Source organism: Pelodiscus sinensis, chromosome 2 (genome assembly GCF_049634645.1).
Source record: "Pelodiscus sinensis isolate JC-2024 chromosome 2, ASM4963464v1, whole genome shotgun sequence".
Lineage (NCBI taxonomy): Eukaryota > Metazoa > Chordata > Testudines > Trionychidae > Pelodiscus > Pelodiscus sinensis.
The window spans coordinates 95,214,731-95,240,003 of record NC_134712.1 but is presented as its reverse complement, the minus strand read 5'-3'; the positions used below and the strand labels follow the sequence as shown (position 1 = coordinate 95,240,003).

At 38.8% G+C, this 25,273-nt stretch overlaps 1 long non-coding RNA gene across 1 annotated transcript in view; it reads left to right on the top strand.

The window, feature by feature from the left end:
- Positions 1-10,802, top strand: part of LOC142826748 (uncharacterized) — a 134,256-nt gene extending 123,454 nt beyond the window's left edge. Inside the window, exon 3 of the long non-coding RNA XR_012900980.1 lies at positions 10,279-10,802. This is a non-coding gene — a long non-coding RNA (uncharacterized LOC142826748). The remainder of the gene's footprint in view (positions 1-10,278) is intronic.
- Positions 10,803-25,273: the final 14,471 nt, after the last annotated feature.

Here is a 25,273-nt window from a genome sequence, read left to right as displayed (position 1 = left end):
CCGAGTCCGTCACATGCCCCTTGTCAAAAAGCCACGTAAACCTCCTTTTTTGGGGAGGTTCTGCTTTCGAAAGTGAGATTGGGAGAAGATCACAGAATTTGCATATCTTCTTTCAACCGTTCCCTGTAGTCTAGATGAGCCCCTAGAGACTAATGAATATATAGATAGATAGATAGTATCATGAGCTTTCATGGGCAAAACCCACTTCTTCAGATGAGATGAGCTTCTTATAGCATGTCTTCATCCAGAGAAGCATGGTAATACTCCTACACTAGATGAAACAATGCTGCTTGTATATTGAAGGAAAAATTTTAGACTACTATAAAGGATCCCTTTTTCATGCTTAGAAGACAAAGGAGCCATTAAATTGCCTGATTGTGGCTCTGAAAATTCTCCAGTCTTCAGAGAATTCTCAGTGAATTAGTATTGGCTCTGAGAGCATAGAGGAATATCATATCCCACTAATCATTAGGAGATATAACAACCACTAGGGTCCCTCTTATCATTCAGAGCAAGTTTGAGCAGTGATCAGATTGCTCTAATTACTAGAGGCTGATCTCAGGAATGAAGAAGTATTCATGTCACATCCTTCAGAAGCTCGGCTTGTCTGACCAAGAGTCTCACCCTTAGGTCTTGTGTATACATTGCAAAGAAATCCAATGTAATCTAAGGTGTGAATTTAATTGCTTATAATTATATCCCTTTGTAGATGCTGATTCCAATACAGTAATCGTTTTTTCAGTTTCGTTCATGATGCTGAAGAATAGTTTAAGCTAAGCCAAAAGCTTCTATTCATACTGTAAAGAGTGTTCCTATTGGGTGCAGTGGGAGGGGAGCAGTTCATGCTGGTATAATTACATTTGAATAATCTGGAAAATCTTTTTCATGTAAACTAACCTTTTCTCTTCCCAGTTAAAGGAATTAGATTTTTAGAAAACAGTATTCCTAGTATTCCTACTTTCCACATAAGAAAAAGCCCTGATTAGTGAAGAAAAAATTTTGAGCCTTGATTAGTGAAGTTTTTTATTATTTTTGTATTGTGCTTTTAGCTTGTCATATGGAAGACATTTGTCAAACATTGGTGTAAACTTCTGTTCTCATTGATACCTAGGTTGACAAATGTTTTCAAAAATACACTACATCCAACATATTTTTCATGTGCTGCTTGTTATGCAGAAAATCACTACATTTTAATCAGCATACAAAGTTCAAGTTTAGAAACGTTCTAAATCTTGACGCAACTTTTTGGAGCAAATACTGTATCTATGGGAATGGGAGAGTTATTTTCCTCATGCACTGTAGATATACCTAGGTGAAACAACAAACCACAAAACTTTTTAAAAAAAAGTGATTTTAAAGTTGAGAGAGGAATTCAACTTTTTTTTTTTAAAGCCTTTTTCTCTTTTTTTCCCCCACTTTGCGGTTGAAAAAAGAGGGAAAAAAAGCAGGAGAAAAAAAAAACATGGGTGCAGGAGAGAAATGCCCTTCCTCCCAACTAAAGTATTTTCCATTTAAAAAAAACCAGAACATTTTGTGGGGTTTTTTTTTTGCAATACTTCATCATTTAAAACTCAGTCATTGATAAATTATTTGGGCAAAACTACTGGCAATCTCTTAGAAATAGTATGTGCACTGAGGCTTTTTACAGCTGTGTTTAGTGTGTCTTTCTCTTCAATCCCCTTTGTACTTGAATTCGTAGCTAGCCCTGTAAAACTGAGTTCAGTGCCACACAAAAGTTTTTACCCATCCACTAACAAGAGCTCCCATTCATATGCTCTAATGCCTCTTATATAATTATTCAAAGTTAAGCAAGTGCAATTATCTGTGTTGTACTGGCTGAAATAATCATTTAATTTGAGGAGCATCCTATTCAGAAAATAAGGCAGTATCTGTCTTCTACATGAGTTTCCAAGAACCATGTTTAAATGCAGTTTTGACTAAGAAACTAAGTTTGTCTACTCATTTTTTCTATCTAGAAGTAAGTGAGTGTAGACCAGTTTGTTCCATTGTGAGATCAATGAGGTCCAAGAGAGAAGCACTTTATTGAGTTCCAGCAGTACTAGATCTCACTTATCTGTTTATTATCCCACTATGTGCTGAAGGTGCCTTTTACTTGTTAAATTATACTGGCAAGGTTTTAAAGAAGATACATACAATACAAGCATTCTTAGTGCCTTATCCAAACAGTTTAGACAAGCTCACTGAAGCCTTTTATATTCTACTTTATTTCCCCTTTTGTTCTGCTAGCCATATACCATGTGAATCTTGAAATAATTGTTCTGTGAAGTCTTGGCCTTATGATTCATGAAGCCCCAAGAAAGAATTCAGGTTGGCTACTACAGAGGAGATGTTTAATCTCCCTTAAATTCTGATGCTTAGGAGAGAATACAGACTGTGAATTGCTAGCTTTGTGCTTCAGCTTGGCCTTGTTTCCACATATGTTGTCTCATGACCTCTTTCTGTGTTGTCTATTTGGGTATGTCTACACAGCAAAGATATTTTGAAATAACAGCCGTTATTTCAAAATAACTTTACTACTGTCTACACAGCCAAACTGCTATTTCGAAATTAATTTGAAATAGTGGAGTGCTTGTTTTGAATTTGGTAAACCATATTCCACGAGGAATAACACCAAATTCAAAATAGCTATTTCGAAATAAGTGGTGTGTGTAGACATACCCTTTGATTGCAGACTCATTGGGACACTTACTGTGTCTTACTCCATGGCCAAATTTTTCAAAAGTGGTTAAGGATTCTTGGTGTCCAATTTAAGATGTCCCAAAGGGAACGTGATTTTCCAAAAGTGCTGAGTGCCTGCCTCTTGAAAATCAGCCCCGGACAATTGACACACCACTAGCTGCTTTAGAAAATCTTGCTGAGGGGGTGGGTGGGGATGGCAGACTTGATCTTGTTTGCGTTCTTAGACACTACTGTAATACAATAACAATGTACTGCAAATAGTAATATAATAGGCCTCTCTCATCTTACACATTCTCTGCTTCCATGGAGATAACCAGTGAGGGGGAGAGAGCTGCTCAAGCCTTTATATTAGTTTCCCAATACTGATCCCATCAGCTTCTATTATGCAAAGTCCACAGAAATGTCTTGCCTGCTTAAGCAATGAATTGATGATCATCAGTGTAGATGCTGAAAAAACCAGAGAGTTGAGTGGCTGTCCCTATCCCCAATATCTGTCCCTCTCCCCAGCTTGATTGCCATAAATAGCAATCAAGTAATTGGAAATGATCTAGTGGTAGGCATGTTGATGTGCAGTGCTAGATTTTTCCAACATCTCTGTTAATGAAAAACCTCAAAACGCTGTGAGGGACAAAATGGGGAGCTGTGAGCTAGGCCAAACCTTCCAAATTTTCAAAAGAGGCATCCTGAGGAGTAGTTTGTTCTACCTGTTTGCTCTGGGTGGGAAGGGGATCTGGATAGCTTTTATAATTGATTAATAGGATATGAAACTTTTCACCACTCACACTAATTCGTTTGATTCTAATTAAATCAATTAGAAAGCGAAGTCATATAACTTATAGGTGGTTATGTGAAATGAATAGGTAACCTATCGTTTAAATGAGCTTCTGTACCCAATGACTGGAAGATAGCTAATGTAACGCCAATATTTAAAAAGGGCTCTAGAGGCGATCCCGGCAATTATAGACAGGTAAGTCTAACATCAGTACCGGGCAAATTAGGTGAAACAATAGTAAAGAATAAAATTGTCAGAGACATAGAAGAACATAATTTGTTGGAAAAAAGTCAACATAGTTTCTATAAAAGGAAATCATGTCTTACTAATCTACTAGAGTTCTTTGAAGGGGTCAACAAACCTGTAGAAAAGGCGGATCCAATAGATATAGTGTACTTAGATTTCCAGAAAGCTTTTGACAAGGTCCCTCACCAAAGGCTCTTACATAAATTAAGTTATCAGGGGATAAGAGGGAAGATCCTTTCATGGACTGAGAACTGGTTAAAAGACAGGAAACAAAGGGTAGGAATAAATGGTAAATTTTCAGAATGGAGAGTGGTAACTAGTGGTGTTCCCCAACGGTCAGTCCTAGGACCAATCCTATTCAACATATTCATAAATGATCTGGAAAAAGGAGTAAACAGTGAGGTGACAAAGTTTGCAGACGATCATAATCTGCTCAAGGTAGTTAAGATCAAAACAGACTGTGAAGAACTTCAAAAGAATCTCACCAAACTAAGTGACTGGGCAACAAAATGGCAAATGAAATTTAATGTGGCTAAATGTAAAGTAATGCACATTGGGAAAAATAACTGCAACAATACATATACTGTACTATGATGGGGGTTAATTTAGCTACAGCTAATCAGGAAAGAGACCTTGGAGTCATCGTGGATAGTTCTCTGAAGATGTCCACACAGTACACAGTGGAAGTCAAGAAAGCAAACAGGATGTTAGGAATCATTAAAAAAGGGATAGAAAATAAGATGGAGAATATCTTATTGCTCTTATATAAATCCATTGTATGCCCACATCTGGAATACTACATACAGATGTGGTCTCCTCATCACAAAAAAGATATACTGGCATTAGAAAAGGTTCAGAGAAGGGCAAATAAAATGATTAGGGGTTTGGAATGGGTCTCATATGAGGAGAGATTAAAAAGACTGGGACTTTTCAGTTTGGAAAAGAGGAGACTAAGGGGGGATATGATAGAGGTCCCTAGCCTCTGTTTGTCAGAGGGTGGAGATGGATGGCAGGGGAGGGATCACTTGATCATTACCTGTTCGATTCACTCCCTCTGGGGCACCTGGCATTGGCCACTGTCGGCAGACAGGATACTGGGCTGGATGGACCTTTGGTCTGACTCTGTATGGCCGTTCTTATGTTCTTAAGCTAATCTATGTTAGAGGAAACCCCTCATGAAAACCACCAACCTCATGTCTGATTCCCTGGCATCTTGTTGGCAGTCTCTGTAGTGGGACTGCACAACATGAAGATACTTTTCGTGCGGAGAAGCTGTTCTCCCTCTCCCCCAATTCCTCCCAGCTCATCATCTATAATTAGAGAGGCAATGTCAATATCCACAGATTCTGTTATTAAGTGGAGGCCTTCATTTTCTGTTGAAGTCAGCATGGCGCCTTCTATGAATTTCAATTTACCATACAATATTAATGCCTATTCTTATAATGAGACTGGAAATAAACAAATCTCACAGGGTGGAATTTAAAATAATATTTTCTGAGATGGTTTTCAGTAATAGATCTGCTTAGTGTTTTAAAATGTTGTTATTCTAGTGTATGTAGAAACATAGACCTTTCAAATTTGTGTTAACTGTTTTGTAACAAGTAGCATGTAGGTGTTTTATTTTGGGTTTTTTTTCCAGTGACTATGTGGGGGATGTGTGTTTGTAGGGAATACTGACATGGAATATGTTAATATTATGGAAATCGCTACCTTGAGTACACAATGTAAAAGTTACATAGGACACATTAATTAGGAGAGGCATATATAATGAGTGAATATGGGAGTAAGGAACTGACTGGGATGCTTAACTGTTAACTTGTTGGAACAGTTTATTTGTTCAGATTGTTTAACATTCAGATTTTGAAGGTGTCCATTTAAAAAAAAAGAAACATATTTTAGGTGTTAAATGTACGTCACTAAAATGTGCTTTTACTCTTATTTTTTCATAACTGTGGGTTTCAGAGAGGTAGCCAGATTAGCTGTAACTGGAAAAACTTAAAAAACAATGAATAGTCGAACAGCACCTTAAAGACTAACAAATCATATAGATGGTATCATGAGTTTCATTAGCAAAACCCATTTCTTCAAACAACTGGAGTATGTGTGAGTAAAAGAATGATTTCCATGCTCTTTCTCTTTTTTTCTCTCTCCCTTTTTCGCTCTTTCTCCCTCTTTTATATAATAAGCCAAAACATTATATCAGGTTGGTCATGTATAAGAGAACTGTAGTTAAAGAGCTTTGCTCTGGTAAATCTGCAGAGGTCTCTAAGGGCAGGTCTACACTAGCAAATAATGTTGAAATAACTAAATTTGAAATAGCTCCCCTATTAGAACATTGCCCTTTTTAACATCAAAATGGTGAGAAAATGGCAACAAAAAATATTAGGGATTTGCAATGAGTTCCATATGAAGAATACTAGGTGTAACTAGATAAAATGAATAGGTAGCAGGTTTAAAACAAACAAAAGGAGTTTTTTCTTTACACAGTGCACAGTCAGCCTGTGGAGCTCCTTGCCAGAGGATGTTGTGAAGACCAGGACTTTAACAGGATTCAGGAAAGAACTAAGTAAATTCATAGAGGTTAGGTCCATCAATGGGCATTAGCCAGGATGGGTAGGAATGGTGTCCCTAGCCTCTGTCAGAGGTTGGGAATGGATGATGGGACAGGGATTGCTTGTAGATATCCTGTTCTGTTCACTCCCTCTGGGGCATCTGGCATTGGCCACTTTCAGAAGACAATATACTGGGCTAGATGGACCTTTGATCTAACCCAGTATGGCCATTCTTATGTTGTAAGCACATTGCCTTCCTCAGACCTCCGACTTTTAGGTGTTGGGTCAGAGATGAGGTCTGGGTTCCATGCGCAGTGTCTCTTGGGATGATTGTTCTTCTTGCCTTTCAACACAATGAGACCAGCTGTGAGTTGTGCCAGTCTCCCAACCTCACATGACCTGCAGGTGACATCAACCCAATGAAGACCTTCAGTGGGAGCACATCATCTGTCTGCATGCCCTGCAGCAGTCTGTGGGGCAGCAGGACCACAGACCGGAGGCTGACCTGGAACTGCGCCACAACACCTGGCAGGAGCCGTTGCAGCTGGCCCGGATCATGTGTGTGGCTTACACCACCACTGTTGACTGCCTGGTGGCTGCTGCTCCCACCCCTCTGGCTTCTCCCTTTAGCCCCACCCCCTGTTGCTACTGAGTGTCTCCTCCCCCCTCCTCCTCCTTCCACCCCCTCCCAAGTTCTTTCCCCAGTCCCTCTCCACTTAAACTCTATTTTTTGTTTAATTGGGGGTAAATGTCTTGTTTATTCTATCGGAAGGGGAAGGGGAGGAGAAAGGGGGGAGAAAGACGGGCAGGGGAAGGAAGGAAAGGCACACAGGGGCAATGCAGAGGCCCCTTGTGGGGAGGCCCAAGGGAGAATCTCACAGGTGTCCTTGTGTGAAACTTTTCCTCAGGGCGTCCCAGATGCTCACAGCCCTCTGATGGGCTTGCTGGATGGCAGCTGTGCGAGGCTGTTCAAAGGTCCTGGCCAACTGCTTGGACTGTGCCCCTCACCCTGGCAAGAATGTTTCCCCTTATTTTCACATATTTGAAGGACACAGCAGGCTGCCGCGACTTTGGGGATGTTCCACTTGCTGAGGTCCAGGCAGATGAATAGGCAGCAGAACATCTCTTTCAAATGGCCAACGGTATCCTCCACCACTATCCATGCCCTGCTGAGCCTGGCATTAAAATATTCTTTGGTGAGGTCTAGGTGTCCAATGTAGGGCTTCATTAGCCAAGGGAGTAAAGAGTAGACAGCATCCCCCATGATGCACATGAGAACGTCCTCTTCCCTGACCCTGATGGTGCAGTCAGGGGGATAAAATACCAGCCTGTAGCTTCTGGAACAGGCTGGAGTTCCTAAAGATGCGGAAGTTGCATCTGGGTGTCCTATTGCTGGAGTGCAAGGGCGATCCCCTCTCATAGCTCTGGGAAGGAAGTTCTGAAGTCATTGCTGGTCATCTTTCCATGACTATGCAGTTCCACCAGTCAGAACTGGTGTCCCAGTGCCAGAAGTGGTGGTGTACCATTTGCAGGGGAAGGTAGGTTGGGTCTATTTCAAAACAGACTCAGTGCTATTTCAATGGACGTTTGTGGTATGGATGTGCTATTTTGAAATAGACTATTTTGGAGTTTTTATTCTGAAATAGTTTATTTCAAAATAAGCATGCATTGTAGACATAGCCTTAAAGAACTGCTAAATCAACCAGTTGCTTTTTTATTGTAGTCTATGGAGTCTACAGTAGCTCACCATAATGGCTGCACATCAGGTTGCAAAATGAAATATAGAGAAAATGCTCAGTGCCTGGATTAGATTTATGCTGCAAGGTTCTCTTTCTTGCTTGTCCAGAAATCAGTGTAGAGCTCAAGAATGGGCTTATTTATATTTAATATATTAAAGAGAGTGATGAAACAAATATTATATACACTACTAAAATGACTAAAAAATACCCACAATAAGATGAAAGATAGAGACAAACCACAACTATATAAGGTGTGGTCTGTTCTTGGGAGTCTCCCATACTTTAACCAATGCGTGGACAATTTTACATTAAGGGTGTGCCTAGACTACATTCCTCTTTCGAAAGGAATGCAAATGAGGGAAATTGAAAATGCAAATGAAGTGCTTATTTACAAATCTCGTGCTTCATTTGCATAATATTGTCTGGTTGATTTTTCAGAAGAGATTTTTTTGGGAAAAAAAAGCAGTCTAGATGGGGTTCTTTGGGGAAACAAAAACCCCTTTTTCAAAAGTACTCTGTAAACTTCATTTTTTTCAGGAATAAGGGTTTTTTCAAAAAAGGAGGTTTTTTTTTTTTCTGAAAGAACCCCGTCTAGACTGCTTTTTTTTTTGAAAAAATCTCTTCTGAAAAAGCGATCAAAAGAGATTATGCAAATGAAGCATGAGATTTGTAAATCAGTATTTCATTTACTTTTTTTATTTCCCTTATTTGCGTTCCTCTTTCGAAAGAGGAATGTCATCTAGACCCATCCTATGACCCAGGCCCTCAGATAGTAGAAATCAACATTAACTTCCATGAAACCAGCTGTGGAGCTTGCCTCATCTGCATAGATCATACAAAATGAGGAAGTGGTAATAGAAACAGCTACTTCAAAAACAAGGACAAAATAAAATATATTTTTATGTAGGTAGTGGGGGTAGTGCCAGTGGTAGAAGTAAGTATTTTACCACTATACCTGCTGCTCTCTAATGACTGGCAATTTATGTGCTGATCAGGAAAATTCAATTATTGTGAAGAATCTTTAAAAATGCTATGAATGTTGGCTTGAGTAGTCAAGATATTAGGTATTTAATTGATGTTTGGAAATAAGAGGCGAGGTTTTAGATATTTTTCCCTACAGAAATTCAATACCTGATAGAAACTCTAAGGTTTATTAACTTTGTTTGATTGATAGCCATTTTGCAGCATGCACGCACTATTAATCTTTGAAGTGCCCAGCAGCAAAAAGCCCTGCTGTTGGACATCTCTGGAGGTTGCTGCATTAGCAATCAGAGGTATGAAGGTTTTCAAAAATGACAAAAGGAGGGAAAAAAGCGATGGTATCTGTATCTCGGTCAGTCAGGGACAATCCGCTCTGCAACTGAGTATTTAGAAATGCCAGATGTTTATAGCTAAATGGATAGTAGACACAGTTGCCTTCACTCATCCTGGAACGGGGAAAAAGAGGGGAAAAAGATATCAATCCTCAAAAACCAATTGATTAAAATGTGGTACATCCCCCCTGAGTCACCATGACCTGCTCTACAATTTGTACTTGGCATTTAGGAGATAGAGGGGAAATACAGTTTGGAAATGAACATTCATACGTGCAGGGGCGGACCGAGGCAATCTGCGGCAGCTGGCGCCCCAGGCGGAACGCATGATCAGCGCTTCCGCCTGCACGGTAGTCAACGGCGTGATGTCATCATTGGGTTCCCCGGGCACCCCGTTGAAGGCGGCGCCGTAGGTGACAGCGGAATTGGCCTATACTCACGGGCTGCTCCTGCACACATGCATTTATTGGACTCAATTAAGAAATAATGTTTTCCGTTTAGTTTCTTTGTGCTTCCTGTGAGGCCTTAAGAGAGACTGAAAAGGCTTCCCAGAGACCCTTTCAGCTTATCCAGGTGGCTCTGCAAGAATCTATATGCTCCAATTCTTTCCTCAGAGTAATTAACACCTGTCCTAAAGCTGATCATAGCAAATCGAGAATGGAGAATTAAGCAGGTGGTTGTTTTATTATCCATTCTTGTGTTCTTGCTCACCCTTCTCTACCTTTCATGTTACAAAGACATCCAGAATCATGGAATCATGCTCTGCCTCTTCCTCTCAGCCTTTTCCCACCTGTTTTAGCTGTCTTGTGTTGGCAGACTGCCAAATCTTTAGTACCAATTCAACACAGTGAGAAACCATGGCTAGAAATTTAACAACTCTTTATGCTAAATGTTATGGGTGCATTCCTTCCATGGGCATCTGTAATCTACATCAGAGAGTTCTATTCTCTCCACAGGTAACTGACATAACTGACAGGGAGACTGGATTGGAAGAAGCATATCATATTGGGTCACTGCTTCTAGGAGAGATAAGAACCATTTCTATTCTATGTCTGAGTAGAAGAAGCTCTAAATGAAACTGGACAGCACACTTTACTGCAGCGAGCAACTTGATACATCCACTGCACATCATGAAACCAGTCTGAGGCTCAACAAGCATTCTGTACATGACAGGCATAATATCAGTTAAATACCATGTCACTGACAAAGGAGAAATAAAGATCTTGTAACATCCTGTTCTCTATCATTCTGCTTTTTGCCAATTCAGATTTTAAGAGCTATTGAATAGCAGTAGTTGTTTTTCCTATATTGTATCATAATGATTATATTTCAGGTATAGGTGAATGAAATTGGATTGCAGTTATAAATATATAACAGGAACTTTGGTGCACAAATAGAAATGAATGTTGCCCTGATGTATGGTGAGATATTCCCAATGCTTTCAAAAGAAGTTGTGTATGTATGTATGTTTGAAAGAAAAATTGGCTGAAATAGCCATTATTACTATTCATGTGTGTATGATTGGAACACAGATTCTAAGATGTAAACAAAATATTAAAGACTGGATTGTTGCGCAGCCTACATGCATGTGCAGGGGAAAAGTAGACCTGTTGTGTGCCTTCTGGTACCTCCCCAGGGCTAGCAGAGTAGAACTGTGTGTGTGTGTGGGGGGGGGGGGGGCAACTTGCTAATTGTCTGGCCCAATAATTGGCTATTTCCCTCTTCCACTCTGCCACCACAATCTCTAGAGGAACTCAGGAACAGAGAGTAAATTGTGCCTCTGAGCTCCTTCCAAGCACTACTTCTGCAGGGGTGCTCTCATGAACCACCCCACACACACAGGGCTTGTGGCAGAACCCCTGTCTAGCTTTGAAGCCTAAAACCCGGAATTGGTTTTTATGAGATTAAGAGGAATTTATTCTCTTGACTTCCATTCCTGAACTGACGTGCTTCAGGGAGATCATGGTAAACAACATTTTGTTGAAAGAGCTAGAAAATAAATTGAAAGTGAAGTTGTTGAGTCACCTAAACATTATTGCTTTTGAAATATATTTATCCTAAAAATATGTTTTGGCATTGTCAGCCTTGCTTTAAAACTAGAATGAAGCATGAAGACAAAAAACTTAGAGGCACTATGGTATCCTGAATGTTTGGAATGTAATGATTCCCAACCATGTCCAAGGGCTTCTCTATGCTATGTCCCATGTTCCCTGTGTTCCACTCCTATACCAATCCTATACCAGATCCTGCAGTGTATTGAAAACTCTGACTTCCTTATTCATCCAGAGGGAGCTAAGAATGCTCAATACCCATTTCCTGACTATTACCTTCATACCTACTCTAAGTTGAGTAGCACTGGTGGTGCAAAACATCTGTAAAGCCAGTTTAACAGGCATTGGGTAGTACAGAGTCACAACAGCAACTTCTATATGCTCCTCCCTATTCTTTGCCCCAACCCTGGGACTTCTTACTGGCCTTGTGAGCCCCAAATGTCTAAATACGAGTTGTGCCTCCCTTAACCGGGACCCTCTGGTATGGCCACATCCATGGTCCATCAGGACCATGGATGTCCCTTAACCATATAGTCCAGGTATAGGAAGGACGGGCTACATAGCTAAGAGTGGGAGGGCCGCGACTCAGCTGGGAGCCTCATGTTGTGGGGGGTGTGGGGGAATGGGCAGTAGAGAAAGGTGATCTGTTCCCGGAGGCCAGGCGGTAGCTGGGGAGCCAGCAGCAGCAATCACATAGCTCTGGCCCAAGCAGTGGAGCTCCAGCCTGGGGAACCATGGCTGGGCAGGCAGCAGTGGGGCCAGGCTGGAGCCCTAGCAGGGGAGTAGCAGAGCAGCAAGGGCCATGTTGGGAGGGACCTTCCCTGATCTGGCAAATCCCTTCACTCAGGACTGGTCAGGTTCCGAGGATACAGGATGATGGAAGTCCAACCTATAATTCCTTGGGGGCAGTTGGCAATGAATGCAAGTTAGAGCAGTCCAGAGGCTGCTCACATTTTTCAAGGATTAGTCTGCTGCCAGATGGCCTGAAGATTGGGAGATTGTGGAAGAGGCTTAAATTCTTCACACAGACTTCACTCCTGTGAAATATTGTATGCATGACAGTTTGCTTTTAACCTAATCAGCCCTCCTTCTTCACCTTCATCTTCAAGCATGTATGCACCTAAATCTGTTGGCCGAGCCCAAAGATTCCCATGCATCAGGGCATGAGCGTGTCAGGCACCTTTATGTTCTACTCTCATGGTTTTCAAGTGTAAAAGAATCAACATGGTATCAAAACCTAGTTCCCTCAGTTAAAATAGTTAAGAAAACATTTGTATATTTCCTTGTCAGTTACATGCATGTTCATGGACTATATTGCTAAATACGTTTGTATAGATAGGATTCTCAGCTTATCTGACTCTTTTTCTTTGACCTTTTTTGTTTGTACTCTGAGTTTTTATTTCATAAAAACCTTCATACAATCTTTTAAAATGCCCATTGGTCCTGAATTAATAACTCTGATTCTCTGGTCCTTAAGTGTGAATCACTGAATTGAAACCAATGAAAGGTTTACTTGTTTAAGGAATGCAAATTTGGGCCCATTGCCATTGATTTTAAAGTATTACAACAAAACTATTTTGGGCCTGATTTGGCCATTATTTTTTTACATTACTCTAAAAGTGATCAGTTGACTCAGTGAGACTACTGACAGAGTAAATATATGCAGTGTGGGTAAGGGCTGGAAGTATCTATTTCTTAAAAGGGAAGAAAGTTACAGCTGCCTACTTTTTTGCCTAGTCCACAAGAATGGAGCCCACTTCTGCAGCCTACCTAAGTAGTCTCCATTGGCTTTAAGCATGTATAAAGCTTACATATTTGGGACTTTAAATATGCCCCTTCTTTCTTAAGTTCAACTTCACTTAGTCAAAATAATTGACTGTTCTTTTATAATAAAAGGTAGGCTTATTATAAACCTATACTGTCTTAACTCTCTGTTATTCTACTTGTCACTTATGTAAGAAAATAACTTGTACTATTAACAAAAAGTCAACTTAAAAAAACAACTTTCAAAAAGGAAAACTTAATTACAGTTCATTTAATTTTTTTAAATTTGATCTCCCCCCCTTCATTGCTGCAGTATGGGGAATCCGTGGGAAAATTGGCATAAAACATAGTAAAATTATCTTTTAATCTATTGATACCTCTTGGTGATATTCTTTTTCTACCTACATTTCTAGAACATTGGTGTTCAGCAAAAAAACAAGATGGGAGACATCAAACAATTTTATCATGCTTGTAGTAGTCAATTGTGGAAGAACTTTGTACGTGATAGTTTAGGGGTGATGAGGCCTGCATTCTTCCCCACCCCTTCCCCTGCCTTTCCCTTTTCCCTATAGCTGATGAGCCGGAAGCAAGTCTTTGGGAACACACGCCACGTAAGATAAGCATTGTTGCCAGTATAGCAAGAACAAGTATGAGGTAAGGGTAAAGGGCAAGAACGCATAAACAACTCTGTTTACCCTAACGTACTGATCACATAAACAAGGCCAAAGGACAAGAAGATCCAAATCAGAACCAGATCAATAACTAACTGCTAAGCTCTAGATCAGCACTAATGAGTAAGCCCTGGAAATGTCCAAATTGCCAAACAGGGCAGGAAAACTGTATTTAAGGCTGCCTCAGAGCCTAGCAAATCGGACTTCACTGATAGGCTTTGGGTACCGGTGCCTCGGAAGCTGAAACAACCTCCCACTTCGTCTGCAGCCTACCCGGGGTCCCAGGCTTGCAAGAAGGGACGTAAGATAAGCCACTTCTTTGTTATATTGTTCTTCCATTTATGGGGCACAGCTGTTAGCTGTCAAGAAATAAACTACTTGTGTTTGACAGATACCTGTGTGGCGTCCTTTGTACTTTGGGAACCCAGTGTCAGACCTGAGACTTACTCTTGCCGACTACAATGCTACTGCAGTTTACTACTACTCCATGCATATTTATTTTAATGTATCTATTACAGAAGAAATTCAAAAATCCCACAGATTATTAATTCACTGTACTAGTCAACTAAAGGGTGTAGGAAGACAAAGCTTTAAACTGGACATCTCCATAATTGCTTGATTATTACTTATGAGGTAAGACCCAGTTATCTCAGGGTATGTCTAGACTACATTGGTTTTTTTTTTAAAAAACGGCCCTTTTTTCTAAAAATCTTCACCTACCTCCACACTGCAATGATGTTCTTTTTAAATTAAATTGAAAGAAGGCAAGGTTTTTTTAGACGCTTACAAACCTCAAATTACAAGGAGAATGCCTTTTTTTTTAATGAAAAAAAGATGCAGAACACAGACATTTTTTGAAAGAAGTGGCAGTTGAAAAAAGCACAGGTGCCCTGGTGGCCATTCTGTGAATAGTAATCAGGGCTTTCTTTCAAGAGAGCATCCATGCAGTCTGGATGCTCACTTTCAAAAAAGCATATTGTTTTTTTGATCCAGTTTTGAGATGTGGACACTCTTTCGAAAGAAGCTTTTTCAAAAGAGCTCTTTTGAAAAAGCTTCTTTTGAAAAAAGCTAGAAGTCTAGTTCTACCCTCAGTTTATACAGCTATTCCCACTGATTTTTTTATCAGAATGCGCATGTCAGCAGAAGAGTACTTGCTAAGGGTTACAGAAATAGGTCATGTGCTGGTCCCAATGATAGCTTTTCTTTCTGCATGTGGGGATAGATTAGAAAAGCTTGAGATTGAAACAGAAATGTAATGTGAATGTATGCTAGAGGGGAGGAGGAGTTTGCTTTGTTAAATGAAAATGTGTTGGTGGTAAAAAAAAAATCTAATAATGGAAATAACATCTGTATAATACTGAGAAGAAAAAAAGACCTAATTTTATAGCATGCATTATTTATAAAATAAATGATTGGTTATACATTATTTCAATGTATTGGACTTCCCTGGAAAGGAGAGCTTGATGCCTTTTTCTGTTCTGGGATCTCTGTTTGGAAACATTTATCTTGTTTAAACATGTTTTCTTTGGGGCACTAAGAGTCATCACCTTACATTGGTGACTTTGTTTACAATTAGTCATTTCAGGTTTTGTATTCTTTGAGCATTTGGGTCCTTAGAATAAGTATTTATTTTTATGTACAAATATATATATTTAAGCTAAGGCACTAGCTAGTATTTTGCTTGCTGAGTAGCAATTCCAGATTAATTGTTGTTTGCAGTGGTGAGATTGCAATGGTGGTCCTAGGATATAAGAGATGGAGAGGTATTATCCTTTGCTGGACCAATTTCAGGTCCTTAAGAATAGCTCTGTATAGCTCAAAATCTTGTCTCTTTCACCAACCAAAGTAGAGTCAATAAAAGATATTACCTCACCAACCTTGTCTTTCTAAATTAATTCAGACTTTTCACACCATTTTATTCCAGTATCTCTGGAGATTTCCACATTTTAAGGTCAGTTATGAGATTGAAGTCAATATGAACTAGGGCTGTTTCATATATCTTTTACTTCTGACTCATCCGCTTCAGAAAATATTACTTTCTTTTACAACTTCAGGAGTGGTACCAACATCAGGTACCACTCACCAGGTCCATTCTAAATTATTCCTCCCCAGTGCCTCCTGGAGCTCTAAATCAAGATAGCATGTCTACATTATGAAGAGACAATGCCTGTCTTAGACAGCTAGTCCCAGATCAGTCTCTGGCAGGGATGGGGAACCTTTGGTCACAATCTGCATGTGATTTAATAGGGTTAGCCACTTACTGGCTGCCATATGGTTTGTTTATCTGAGCATTGAGATGTTTGGTGCCCCATAGCTCCCAGTGGCCATAGTTCTCTGTTCCTGGATAAAAGGAGCTGCACGAAGTGGTGTGGGCCGGCTCTCCTTTTCCACTGATCCCATTGGCTAGGAACCATGAACTGCAACCACTGGGAGAAGACGTGCCTGAAGATGCTCAGATAAACAAACTATTTGGTGGCTCACTAGGATCTAAAACTGAAGGAAGGCATGTGTCCTGCAGGTACTAGGTTCCTCATCTCTTCTATGGTTTCTCAGATATCACTGTAAGGAAGATTTCCCTGATACTTGTCTCAAGTTTTACTGTATGTACTCTAAATCCATTTATTTTCACCTTTGGTATTTACAAGTTGGATGTTTTTAGAAGCTATAAATATTGAGCTTGTTCAAATGTTCTCATTGACATGATATCTGCAGTGGCTCAGAATACCAACCTCAGGGCAGACCAAGAAGTAGGGTGCAGAATCGAAACTGGTTGTGAATGCTATACTTTGATTTCACCAATCTAGTAACAAGAGTGAACACTTTGCGCCTTAACATGATGACACACACAGGGCCCTTGGGCATTCTGAAATTTGCCACCAGTCAAACTTGAGACTGTCACTTTATGCCAAAGATCACAAAATATTCAGGCTACTCCAAATTCCATAGGACCAATCAACTTACCCCATGTCAACTTATGCTTTAGATCGCACACCGAAGACAATGCTTGTAGCCAGTCCTGTAACAAACTAGTTAATAAATCCTTTATTAGGAAAAAGCTTAGAAGGTTTTACAAGGTTACAGCAGGTAAATTAGAAATAAAAAGTCTATACTATGCACGTCCTTTAGAGTTAACCAAGGCAGAATAGTTGGGATGTCTATACACTTAGAAACTGACCCCCCCTCAAAAAAAAATTTCAAGTGGCAAAGGAATAATATCATATCAACAGGCATTTTTATTCTCGTTCCAGTGTTGAAGTTGTGGTGGGACAAGGGCTTGTCCAAGTACCTGTCACTCTGTCTAGAATGGTTCACAATTATGAGCGCCCAATCCAAGAACAGACTGTCAGAAAACTTGGCTCCTACCAAGCCAGTAACAAAAGTGAACTTGTGGGTCACTATGTTAGCCCCCTTTTAGCTTCCCAGCCTATCTTACTTGCCAGACAACTGATTTTTATTATACTAATTGGTATCCCAGTCGGTAATGCCCAACTCCAAAGGGTCAGTCACTTATCTCAGGTCAACGATGCTCTCCGTATCATAACAAAGACAATGCTGGTGACCAATTTCTCCAGTAAAACAATTAAATGTTTATTAAGAAAAAGAAAGTTATTGAGTTGTTAAAGCAGATAAAATATATTAAGGTTTTCTAAAATTGAAAATCCAAAATGATAGCTAAGATGTGGTAATCTGCCAATTTTCCATAAATCTCTCAGGGTTACTCAAAATAACTTTTCGGGGATCTCTGTCTTGCATCTGAATTTTTTTCCTGTGCATGTCAAAATAGCTCAGAGATACAGAATCATTCATAGAATCATAGAAGATTACAGATGGAAGGGACCTCAGCAGGTCATCTAGTCCAATTCCCACCTCAAAGTGGGACCAATTCCAAGAAAATCATTCCAGCCTGGCCTTAGATGATTTTAAGGACAGAGATTCTACCACCTCTGTAGGTAAATCATTCCATTGCTTTACTGTCCTCCTAGTGAAATAGATTTTTCCTAAGATCCAACCCAGAGGTCCCACTACAACTTACTGCAACTTAACACTATTGCTTCTTATTCTGTCACTTGCCATCACTGAGAACAATCTAGTTCCATCCTCTTTGTAATGCCCTATAACACTATTGAAGGCTGCTGCAAATTCCTCCCACTACCCATTCTTCTCTTCTGCAGACTAAATACGCCTAGTTCCATCAGACTCTGCATATAAGTCACAGCCTCCTAATCATTTTCATAGACCTCAGCTGGATTCTCTCCAATTCATCCACATTCATTTTGTAGTGAGGGGCCCAAAATTGGATACAGTACTCCAGATGTGGCTTCACTGGTGCTGTATGGAGGGGAATAATAATTTCCCTTGATCTTCTGGCAGTGCTTCTACTAGTGCAGACCAATATGCCATTAGCTTTCTTGGTGATAAGGGGACACTAACTCATATCCAGTTCCTTTTCCACTGTATCACCCAGGTATTTTTCTGCAGTACTGTTTGTTAGACTGTCAGTCCCCAGCCTGTAACAGTGCTTGGAATTTTTCTTTCCTAAGTGGAAGACTATGCACTTGTCATTGTTGAACCTCATCAGATTTATTTTTGCCCAATCCTCTGATTTGTCTAGGTCACTTTGGACCCTGTCCCTTCCGTCCAGCATATCTGACTCTCTCCCAGTTTAGTGTCATCTGCAAACTTGCTGAGGGTGCAATCCCTCCCTTCATCTAGATCATTAATGTGAATAAACTGTCTGTAGTGATTTTTCTTACGTTTACTCATCTGCAAATAGCTCTTGGTCGGAGACTTTCAAAAGTGTGTATGGGATTTTGAAGCACAAGTCCCACTGAAAATCAATGTGCCTGAATTTCAGAGGGTTTTGAAATGTTTGGCTTTTAGAGAGTTTACAATTCATTGTGCATATTCAAAATGTAAGTTGAGTGCATTAGTTTTGATTTGACTCTCAAGTTTTCATTGCCTGATCATATGAATCAAGTTACATTAGTGAAAACCTGCCTTTACAAATTCTAAACTTTTGCCTCCTGGAAATATTCTCCAACCAGGGTTAAAAATTCCCTTTTCTGAGCCTATTCCTGCTTGCACGTGTTTGATACTTGTGCACATAAAAAGGATAGTAAGGGTGTGTCTAGATTACAGTATCGCGTCGACTTCTGTCGACAAAAGCCTGTAGTCTAGATGTACCCTAACTGAAAGAAAATTTTCAGTTCATAAATGATTTGCAATATTGTCCCAATGTTAATAAGTACTGACAATTAAAATAATTATAAACTTTACCAGCTAACATGTTTCCTGGATACTGACTGCATTTAAAATAGAAGGCTACAACCATCTTATCTTTTGGGAGGAAATCCACCTAAAGGTTAACTATTTAAAACAATTCATGCTACTTTCATTTACTACCAGTTGTACTATAAAGTCCCACCCCTAAACTGGTTCACATCTTAGGTATTGTTCATTTGTAGGCAACATTAAGATGCAGAAATGGTCCCTATACACTCACTCATTCTTGTACAGAGACATAAGATTTCCTGGGAGTCCCTTCTGTGTGTCAGTAGATGGCACTCTACGTAATTATATAATGAATGGACTGTTCAAAAATGTTAGAGGGTAGCTGTGTTAGTCTATAACTGAAAAAACTTTAAAAAATAATGAATAGCCCTGTAGCATTTAGAGACTAACAAAAAATGCAGATGGTCTTATGAGCTTTCATGGGAACAACCCATTTCTTCCAATGAATGGACTGTTTACATACATGAGACTCTAAAGAGTATGCTAAGACTAGGGTTTTATTGCAATAAACTCCGAGAGAAGTATTAATGAAATGAAGGCTTTTTTAAAGCAATCCCATGTACTTTTAAGAACAGTAAATTGATTCTGTTCATAAGTCTTTTATCAGGTTACCATTTAGGATCAATTCGTCATACAGCCTATAAAAGGTTTTCATAAACTAGAAGGCAGTACAATTAATCATTAAATAGTTCCTAGATTGTCAACAAATAGGATGATAAATATTTTGACCACCTACTGCTCAGTCTTTTTTTAATCTTTTAGAAATATTCCCTTTATTGCTTCATTGGAAAAAAGCTTTTTTAAAATTAATTTGCTTTTCAATGTATACTGCTAACATTTTGAGAACAGCTTTCTGGGCTGAATATGAATGATTAAAATTAGCCACACTACCTGACAAAAGAACACAAAAGGCACTTAGGACCTTAAATGTTAACAATGAGGTAGTTTCAAGGAATTGTGCATGGTAGAGAGGGACTGTATTCACTACTGAAATGCACCACATCAGCTTTGTCACAGGTACATCCACCGGGAAATTTCATTTGTGTTGCTTCAATGGTATGTTGGATTAAGCAGTTGACTCCACATTATGAACTTTAAAAGAATCCTATGAAATGGATTACAGTAAGATAAATTTGTTCTTTGAAGCCAATTTTGCATCTCTTGCCTACATGAATTTGGTTCCTGACAGTACTGCTCTAATACACATTCATAACTTTCTTTTGGACTAAAATTTTCTGGGCTTTTCTGGAAATTTGCTGCTTTTTTTTTTTTTTGTTGAGCCAGAGGTTGGATATGATGATGTTTTTGTTTAAACACATCCAACCCCGGGATGGATGTTTGAATATTTGAATATAATCCCTCCATCTGTATTTCATATTTTTAATAAGACAAGGTGAGAACACATTTTCTCCAAATCTCAAAGCCTAGTTTTGTTTGTTGCAGCAAAAATAGCAGGATGGAAGGTTTGGAATCTTGCGAGGATCTAGTCTTGCTTGAGAAGTAATGCCCCCTGCTTTGTTTGGAGTTGTGGTGAAGAATTTTTTTGTTTTGTTTTGAATGAGAGGTAGAAAAATCATTTGAGAACATCCTCTAAAATTCGTATCTGAGAATAATGCTATTGCCTCTTTATGTCAGCTGGTGTGACCAAGGATCATAGGCAGGAACAAAGACTTGATTCCCTCTAAAGTTAATGAGAAGACTCATTGGCTTCATCATAATCAAGCTCAAACCCATGAGCTGTTGCTAGGAATTCTGATGAGAGAGAATGTAAATGTCTCATTACAACATGTGAATTATACAGCATAATTATCAAGGAAAAAAACCCTCTGTTGTCTTAGCATCTGAATCAGGAGAAAATTGTGTTTTCAAATGGATTTCTAAGTGATGCAACATGTAGTGAAGTAACTTAGAAAACATGGAATGAAATTCATCAGTGGCAATCCATGCTCTGTAAATACTGTATTTGATTGTATGGCTATAGAAATAGCCATGGCTAAACATAGACATAGCTACAGAAGTTTCCTTCAGCTATAAAATGCACGAGGCTGTAGGGAGACAACTTTATTCAATGTGCTCTTAGTATCTTCACTGTGTCAGCAGGAAGAACCAATAAATCAGGTGGATTGGTATAGTCATCCACCACCCTGTGGGAAGGAATGGCTGACAAGAGGAAAAGGAGAAGCGTCAGCTGTATGCCAATCTTGTTTGTGCCCTATGAAAGAGAGAACAACCAGGAACAAGGAAAGAGGTATACTTACATGCTTTCTCAGCCTGGAGATGCTTCTAGGAATGGGAAGAGGAAATGCAGTCATGTCTTAGAACCATCCACCTGCAAGGAAGCTGCCATAGGTGAGGAGACATATATACCAAGAATAAAAGTAGGAAAAGAAACACAGCTTTCTCTACTTATTCATAGTCAGGTAGTTAGTGACATTCTAAATCTCAGTTACTTGGTTCCTCTTAAGAAACACATTTATCAACCACCTTTGGATGGCAAGCAGGCTCCAGTAAACAGCTTCCACTCCAAGAAGACCTGAAGAGAAAGAAATGAAATGGAAATATATAGTATAATGGCTATTGAGCGGACAAAGAATGAATTGAAATGGAAGAAGCAGCAAGAACAGGAAGGAAAAGAAAAAGAACACTAGGGTAAGTGAGAGGGGACAAATGAAAAAGAAAAATATCTTTGGAAAAATAGATAGGTGGGTATTATAAGTAAATATATGGAAACCAAAAAAAAGGACAAGAATTTGTTTTATGTACAATGAATTAACTGAGAAATGGAAACATTTTTTGAAAAAAACACCTGAACATTTTAAATTAAAAATAGTAAATGAATCTGTCCTGGTTCTAGAAATTGCCCATTCCAGACAGTGGCTTGTAACATATACTTCACAAAAAGTGGGAAAAAACCTTTACATGAGTAATTACAGCATAAGCCTCCCAGTCTTCCTAGACCCCATCCCCTAGTGATTGTCTCAAGCCTCAAAAAATCTTTTATTTGAAAAACACACACTTGCTATTTGGTAACTGTGGATATTGTCACAGAAGAAAATCTAGGCCTGTGAAGATGGCCAGTGTCCCATTTAAAATGATAAAATAGTGTTTATGAAGAATATAAGGGCTGTGTCTAGACTGGCAAGTTTTTCCACAAAAGCAGCTGCTTTTGCGGAAAAACTTGCCAGCTGTCTATACTGGCCACTTGAATTTCCGCAAGAACACTGACTTCCTACTGTCTGAAATCAGTGCTTCTTGCAGAAATACTATGCTGCTCCCGTTCGGGCAAAAGTCCTTTTGTGCAAAAGGGCCAGTGTAGACAGCTCAGATTTGTTTTGCACAAAAAAGCCCCGATCGCGAAAATGGCAATTGGAGCTTTTTTGCGGAAAAGCACGTCTAGATTGGCATAGACGCTCTTTTCCGCAAATGCTTTCAATGGAAAACTTTTCCGTTAAAAGCATTTGCGGAAAATCATGCCAGTCTAGACGTAGCCAAGTAGTATATAAACCATGTGATGACCCTCTGCATGAGGGCAAATTCCTTCTATTATCCCTACAAATATTTGGTCCTTTTAGAACCTTCATCATTTCAAACATGTTTGTGTCAGTGAGTACCACATACTAAGTAAAATTTAGGCATGGTACAAAATAAATTATTTCCTTGAATCAGCTTCATATGCATTTTTCTTTTTTGCCCTGACTGCCCACTTGTTCTTTTTTCATGAAATTGGATAAGTAGAACCAAAGAAACAAATATTTTAAGAATTAAAAGAATAGGAAGAAAAGGGAAAGATGTGAACTGCAGGAACTAAAAAGGAGTCTTGCATTTTTAACTCCATCTGCTTTGTATAGTATTTTGAATCTGAGATGTAATGGTGATCTGTCTGTTTCTAAATACCCACAAAATCAGATTTTTTCCCCCTTTGTCAAGTTGGAGAGAGTAAAACTCTCTTGCTACAACTGAGTGTTATACTTTGTCATCAGTAGTTTTGCTGACAGATATGACAAGCTTAATGACATGGTAACGTAGCCAGTAAGAAAGAGTCATCACGACCATCATCATCTGAATGTGAGGGAACAGGCCATGTATGCTACTCCCCAGCTGAAAGTTGGGTACAAATAATAAGAACCAGAAAAAAAAATTCCAGTGACAGAAAAGCCTCCAAAACTCCTTACCTGATGTACCACCAACTGTCCAGTTCCAACTCCTAGCTCTGAAATCCTTTGGTTTTCCTGGGTCCTAACAGACCTGTGCTACACTGAAAATAAATATGGCCCAACCTGAATTCTAAAGGTAACTGAAATTCCCAGGGCAGGGTGAATAAATTAACAAAACTAAGAACAGTTTTGGTGTTGAATTAAATATAAAGCAAGTAACACAATGCTGCATATTGTATTAATTACAATACGTTTAAATTTTTAATTCCATAGGTTTGTTTTAAAAGAATCTTTGATTCATTCTGCATTGTTGCAGAAACCAAAATGTAAAATAAGCTACAGAAATTGGGGCTAACAATGTGGAGCAGAATTTCCATCAAACTTGTAAAATTCTTGTAATCTTTCCTCTTTTTCAGAGCCCCTCTCGGAATGAAGCAGTAAAACATCAAGCTCAGTTGTTAAATTTTCTTATTTTCCATTGAGTAGTTGCTGTCTCCAGGTGTGTTTTTTTTTTTTTTGTAAATAATACCAATGTGTTTATTTGAATTAGATGAAAGAGAAAGTTCTGTGTATGAACCAGGTTTTAGTAGGTCAGGAGTTTTAAAAATAACCGCATCAGCATTTATAAATTATTTTTAAGGCAAAAATACTATTATTTTCAAGTATATTATGAAAATACCTGCTCCATTCACATTGAATGTTTGCTGAACAATTGTAAATTAGGGGCTATATAATATAAATAATAATTAAATAAAAACCCTATATTATAAGTATTATTGAAGTTTCAAAAGTCAAATACTCAAAAATGTATTGATGCCATCTGTACCCTTAATTCTCCCCCGATTGGGGTCCACTCTGTACATTTAATGAAGGAGGGACATTGGAAAAAATTGTATGTGATAAGGTAATTCAAGACTACTATAAGCATACATGAAGAAAATCTAGGACACCAAAGGAATTCTGGAAATACAGAATTAATGTTCTCCAAGCCTCAATTCTACAATGAGTTCTTAAGGAACACATGAATTTGCTACAAAATCAGAGCTATAGTTATCTAATGAAAAACAAGCAACTTGTGAAGGTAAATTTCATGGAACATAATAAGCACCAAATGATGCTAATAAGAATGCTATAGAACTACTTTTCACCTGGAGACTAATTGCATCTTCACTAGCCCTATTCTTGGCCTGAATATGTTCTGGATTAGCCATATGTCCTCTGTATAGGATAATGTATTGTTAATAAACTAGATTTGTGAGAATTTACCTGCTCTAGAAATGTTGGTTGTAGAATATTTGGGAAGGAGTTTAATGGAGAGTTTTAGTTAGCTAACTGTCAATATATGAAATGTATAATTTTTTTCTCTAAAGTCTTTGTGGTACTTACTAAGTTAAAATGCTAATAGGAAAATAATTTCAGGTGGATGTCACCTGCATTCTATTGATTCTTAATCCCTTTTTCTTCCCTGTATGCAAAACAAACAGTTACGACAGATAATCAATAACTTTTAGAAATGTAATGCAGGCCACATTTTCTCCCTTGAGAATTACATGCTGGATGGAACCGCTGTAGCATTGCCTCTCCTACCCCCAGCACATATAATGTGTTCATGATCAGCTTCATTTGAAACTGTTTTTGAGCAAATGACATTGCTGATTATTCTCGCTTGAAATGAATGAAAAAATGTGTAAAACAACCTAATTTGCCATATAAATGCTGCCATCATTTATTTCAGTGTAAATCCTAAGAAATTCATGATTTGCACTGGAACAAAATGTGGGAGAATTTGGTCCAGAGAAAATTGAATTGTAAACAGAAGCCTTTTCAAGCTAGGCAAGAAAAATAAATGCAAAACACCAGATGATGTTAGCTTATTCTTCCTTTTCATTTTGGATTATATAATGGGCCAACCATCTACTAATGATAGCAAATTCTTCTGCTAGAATGTGGTTAATTAATGGATGATTAATGTTGTTTAGGAAATCCTTTCTTCTCCTATTCTGTACTAAGAACATTACT